A 6,352-nucleotide genomic window follows, 5' to 3' on the forward strand; every position below is an offset into this window, starting at 1 on the left:
CAACTTTCCCCCACTTTATTTGGTTGTATTGTGTAACTCAGTTATTGAACAAAAATCTAGCTTAGAGAGTCCAATTGCTTTGTTTTTTCAGAGAGCAGTGTAGCTAATATTTACTGCATGTATTTCATTCTTAAAACAATCCTGTCAGGTAAGGACTATTATTTCATTTTACTTGCAAGGAAATCAAAGAACTAACATGTTGAAGTAGGCATCCTGTAAAAGGCCAGGAAGCATATGGCCAATGTGGGAGAAAACTTTCTGGGCGAAAGTGGAAAAAAGAAGAGGGTATTCTCATTCCAGAAGGTTCCATTTCACTTCAGACTTCTCAAGCTGATAAAAGCCAGCCAGAGAGCCACCCACCTTCCTCATGTATCTTTGTTCTTCATTCTAGTGATGATGAAAAGGCTAGAACTTCCACTCACAATGGCTGCCAATAATTTATTTCTGTTCTTATAAAGACTATTAGAAAAAGAGGGGAGGGACAAAAGATAGAATCATATCCATAACCTTTACACATGTTAATATGAAAGCCTCTCAGTAAAGGTGAAAGTATGAAAGGTGTTTGAGTTTCAGGGGATTTTTTCTTTTTTTGCAAAGGCCCCCAATTCCTTGATTTTTTTTCATTTATTCGAACACTGAACTAACTTAAATGTTAGGCACTACGATGAGTACAGGGAAGTACCAAAGAGAAATACATCCAGATTTATATTATTGAAGGGAAAGGACATTTAAATAGATGCAGCACAAAGTATTAAGTGCTGCGGAGGTCTATACCACAGTTTATTTTAGTGGGGTGGATATTTTAATCATCTTTGCAGCTTCAACTTTTATCACAATGTCCAGCATAAAGTTAATAGCTCAGTAAATTTCCTGAATAAATGTCTTCATATTCAACATTTCTTCTGGCTGTCTTCAAATTCTCTTACGTTCAATATAGATGTATGGTCAACTATATCAGATTGATAAAGTAAGCTACATTTGATTTTCCTTCGACTTTATATGCAAATGTGTTATCAATTACAAGTCTTAAACATAAAAATCAACCATTACCTTTATTTCATGCTTCCCAGGCAACAGCAAAATGTACATGGCAAACTTGTTGCTTGAGAAACAAGCTCATTCATTAATTGATAATGAACACAGGTACTATGTTTGGTTAAATTCACTTATAAAATTCTTCATAAGCTAGGAGCAAGCCTGCCCTCTAGTGCTAAAATTATCAAAATTGAATCACAACAGCAATTTTCAACTACCAGAAAAAGAGGAACTGGCAATATATTGTATTTTTAAAACTGTTCATCTTAAGAATTAATAAAGTAGCATACCTGCTTAAATATGCTTATGTATTTGGTAACTTATCAATCTTTAATTTTTAAAACCTCAGTGCTTCTGTAACATTACATAAATGGTTTGTACATGTGTTAAGAAATGTTAATATTACATTTTTACCTGAAAAATCACAAAAGAGGCCCTAAAATATCACTTGTCTTCAAATTAGCTATATTCTCTGTCTACACTCTGCAATTTTATCCACATTCTGATTTAAAATAAGTGTACATACTGATGACTATCTCCAATTCAAACTTTACTTTTGAACTCAAGTATCTGATTGCCTACACCATGTTTTCCTCCAGACATTTAATAGGCATCAGATAATAGTCTATATAAACATACAGTCTACCATCCTGTCCAAAACTAAACTATCTTCTCCTCTTTTGTCTTTTTAGTAAATGGCCACTTCACTTTTGGAGCTCCTTAAGCCAAACTCCTTAATCATTCTCCTTTTCTTATACCTCACATTCAATTCATCTGCATATCCTATTTACATGTGTTCACAATCTGATGACTTATTTCCACTGCCCTCACTGTATTATCTTCCTAGTTCTTTTCACCCCAATCCCTGTTCTGAGCAGAACCTTAACGACTTCCTACCTCACAAAAAATCGACATCTTTAGAAAAACCATTACGCCCTGTATGGTTACCTACAATCAAGCACAATCACTGTTCCTAATCTCTTCACCTTACTTTGATACTCTTCTTGCTTATTAGTCGTACTGATCTTATTTCTTAAGACAACAAATACACTGTACCAGCTCAAGGCTTTAGTATATACCATTCATTCCATTCAGAATGCTCTTTATAGATATCCATATTGTCCACTTCCTCAGGTCTTTGCCCTAATCACTTAAGTGTTCAGTCTGTTTAAAACAGCAACCCTATGCTCACACTTCCCAGCTCCCATCTTAAGCTTATTTCCAAGTAACCTTGTCACTGTATGATAAACTATGTATTTTACTTAATAATTCAAGTGGAAATCCCATAAAGCTCAGTTACCTACTGCATTCCTTGTTACATGTTAAGGCCTAGAACACTTGGTATAGTTGGGATTTGTTGAATTAATAATTTGGTCTAGGAGGACTATGAATACATTTGATAATAAAACAGGGAATCCCAGCTATTTATACAATATGGTAAAATTTGTTGGGAAAAAATTTTTTTAAATTCACTTAACATTTACTAAGGGCACTATAGATGGAGAATACTACCAAGTGACATTACTTTTGCTATTTTGCAGAAGCAGCTTGAGATGTCAGAGGTCAAGTGACTTGTCTAAAAGTGACATAACAGGGATGTGGCAGAGGAAATCAAATTCAAAATTTTTAATACAACTTCTATTAATTCTCAATGTCTGAAGTAGTTTCTGAGAATACACATCCCAAATGGGTGAGCATTCTACATTTGCAGTTAAAAATAACTATGAATTTGCTAGAAGCCAATTCATTTATATGAGAGCAGTACAGGTAAAATATATAAATTCGATAAAAAATTAGTTGTTCTACATTTATATAATTCTGCATACTTATAGAATGCAGAAGACTATAAGGTGAACACAGCAATTCATGATCAGTTTTATTAAGATTGGAGTTTGAGAAAAGATGAATAAATTGTATTTTAATAGATTAAGGGCTGCGGATTTAGCTCAGTGGTTTTGGCACCTGCTGCGCAAGCGCAAGGACCAGAGTTTGATCCCCGGTACCAAAAAAAAAAAAAAAGAGAGAGATTAAAAGGTTTGCTCTATGGCAGTAAAAGTTTACTAGACAAATTTCTACAATTAAATCCTAATGACAATTCTTATAGCTTCTATAAGTCCTAATGACAATTTACGTGGGTTTTGGGGCAGCAATTCAATTTTTTACAATCTATCAGTTTACCATTATAGCTAAGACTGCTTTTTTGGGCTTCCACAGTATGGGTAATTAGGTCTATTAAAACAAAAAAGTTAATATTACCAAATATTCATGAAATAAAGCTTTCAGTAAAAAAATTATAATCCAGAATATTGAATAATTTATTCTAGCTTTTCCTACTGCAGAAATTAGTGAAATTTTATTATTTCCTCTTTGCTCCTGAAGAGAAAATACTTCCTTGTTTGAAATGTTTCCTTGTGATGATTTCTGGTGCCACTCAAGAAACGATACTCCCTTAGGAAGGGAAAATTCCTTAGCAATGTGAATTCTTCAACAATAATACTGACCTTTTTTTGCCTGTTCTCTTATTTTAATAAAGAAATACATTTTAAGTTTACATTAAATGTTGTCAACTTATGTGCTGCTTTAGACATTTAGGAAGCATGAGATATGCTACAAAACTTTAGGATTCAGGAGCTTTAAAAGCCAAAAATAGTTTTTTATCAGATGATAAATTATCACAGCAGTATTAGATGCACTTAAAGAAAATAGTTAAATTGAGTCAGCATTACTATTTGCCTCTAAAAAACTAAGCTTTATATATTAAATTTGACTGAGTCTTTTCATAATTCCACAATAGCTATTGAGCAGAAAAAACATGTTTGGCTGAAGAAATAGTTCATTTGAAGTGAAATGTTTCATTAGCAATGTATTTCATCTGTCTTGAATCTGAGCAACTCAGCATACCTTATGTGCCTTAAAAGCTCTAGTTATCTCAAAATTCTACTCCTGCTCTCAGCCTTTGCCCCCTGCAAATTGATGGTGTTTAATACTGTTAAGATAAATTTTTGGTTTGCTATTTGAAAGGCATTTGCATTTAAGAGATACTCCTCAGGGTCAATCTAACATCTCCATGGGAGGCCTTTAAATTCCAGTTCAAGGAACAATCTATAGTATTTCAAGTAAAAACTAAATCAATAAACCTATATTTTATCTATAAAAATACCACTTGTCAAAAATGCATTACATCAGGAATTTTATGAGCAGCATTTATAAAACAAGAATTATCTGACACTAAGAAATAAATATGGCCACGTAGATTTAGATCAGCACATGATTCAGTTTTTTATCACACTGTTAGCTGAATCCTTGGCAATTTCTCACAGAATACTAAAAACTACTGTCCCCAACGGATCACTGAGGATTAATGGGTATTCACTTATAGTTGGGACCCAACACCTGGCTCTACTTTCTTCAGTAGTATTATCTATGTATACTATTCTATAGAAGCAAGTCAACTCCATGTTATAAAGCACCATAAAGTATTACATTCTGTACAAAGGAAGTAAATCTGAAAGTTTTAAAACAGGATTCCTGGGAAGGCACTTTAATTAGTCATGAAAGGAACCACAACAATTAGATTTCTTTTTTATATTTCAGGCTCCTTAATACTGTTCAAACACATCTTGATCACAAGATTTTCAATAAATTAAATGCTGTTCATTTAAGAAAGGAGGAACACAGTCCACACTCTGACGGAGGAATTAGGAAGAGTAAATTTGCCTCTAAAAGAGAAGAATGTTACAACTGTAAGAAGGGTAAAGCTTGGAATGATGTCACATGCCTATAATCCCAGTATTCTGGAAGGCTGAGGCAGAAAGATCCCAAGTTTGAGCTGTGCCCAGGCAACTTAAGTGAGGCCATTGAAAAAAAAAAGGTAAATTATATTAAGAGAAATAGATGGAACCAAGGTAGAGTTAGGGCTGTTGATTTAAAAAAAAAAGGGGGGGGGGTGGCCAGGGATTTAGCTCAGTGGTTCTGCTGCCTGCCTCGAAAGCGCAAGGTCCCGAGTATGGTCCCCGGTACCAAAAAAAAAAAAATTGAATTTTCATTTTCAAACTCAAAAAATCTTAAATGTATATGTGGATAGGTAAGCAAAGTAAATATTTTCATATATTTTAATTTTTCAAAGACCATCTATAAGTTTCAACTGTTTCTCATTTTACTCAAATAGTGAAGAGGACAAAGACATTACCATTAGGTGAGGCTATAAATTGACATCTTATAAGATTTTACTTAAACTACTTTAGAATTAAACAAAAATGGGTAATAGTCAATTTTTAAAGTTGTGCCTTAGAGAAGTCAAATTAAATTATAAATTCAATGGTCCAAAAATTTAAATACTTTTCTTATGGTGACTGTAATAAAATATTCATGAAATTAAGTCTTATCATGGTTTATATACTCAGTTCTAATACTTATAAGGAATATTCCAACAAATTTATCTTTTATCTACAGGATGTTTAGGAAAATTGTTTCCCACTACTGTATTGGTATTTTACAAAACTGTACAAAATCTCATTAAGAAGGCATGTAAAATATTGGTCATTACTTCCTCTCTTGTTAACCAAAAAGCAAGCAATAAAAGCTTGAAATTCCTATTATCTCTTAAGTAATCAATACTGAAAATCACTCATTAAACATATTTATCATCAAAACCAACATTTAAGTCAATACATTTCCTTATTATGGAAAAATAGCCTATTTAGTTTTCTCCACTTATACAATGAAACTAGAAATACTGAGGTTGTGACCGAACTGTGAAAGTGAACAAAGTTTTCATATAGATGGTTTGAAAAGGGAAGTATAAACAGGATCACTGCTAACTAAAAGGTACCTATTACGTGAATTACAAAAGGCTGTCATCTCAAAATGCTGTACTGAGAAGTCAGAAAGTTGTGATCAACAGGAAAACGATGATACTATCAATGTAAATGGCCTCACTGAATTTGCAGTTACTGAGTTCTCTCAAGATTCTTTATCTTCTCTTATATGTATCTTGACTAAGTCCACAACAACAGAGTTATATTTTTCTTAAGGCAAACATAAATGCTCTCAATAAAAGTCACTGCATTAACAACAAAACAACTTCAATGTTGGCCCTAATTCTCTCACAAAGATGTTTGATTTTAAGACCATTATCAACCTTTCTCTTTCAAATATAAAAGAAACTTTTTAAATGACAGAAATATAGAAAACTTAAAATTCATGTTAAGAATATACATGCAATACTCATTTATCCATATTAAAAATACTAAAGGTTAGAAAAAAAAATAATTGGACATAACCTTTCCAATTCTAAACTTCAGATAAGACATGTACA

The sequence above is a fragment of the Heterocephalus glaber genome, unplaced genomic scaffold, assembly GCF_053883595.1.
Source record: "Heterocephalus glaber isolate CG9 unplaced genomic scaffold, H.glaber_assembly_v1.0 deba00001429, whole genome shotgun sequence".
Taxonomy (NCBI): domain Eukaryota; kingdom Metazoa; phylum Chordata; class Mammalia; order Rodentia; family Bathyergidae; genus Heterocephalus; species Heterocephalus glaber.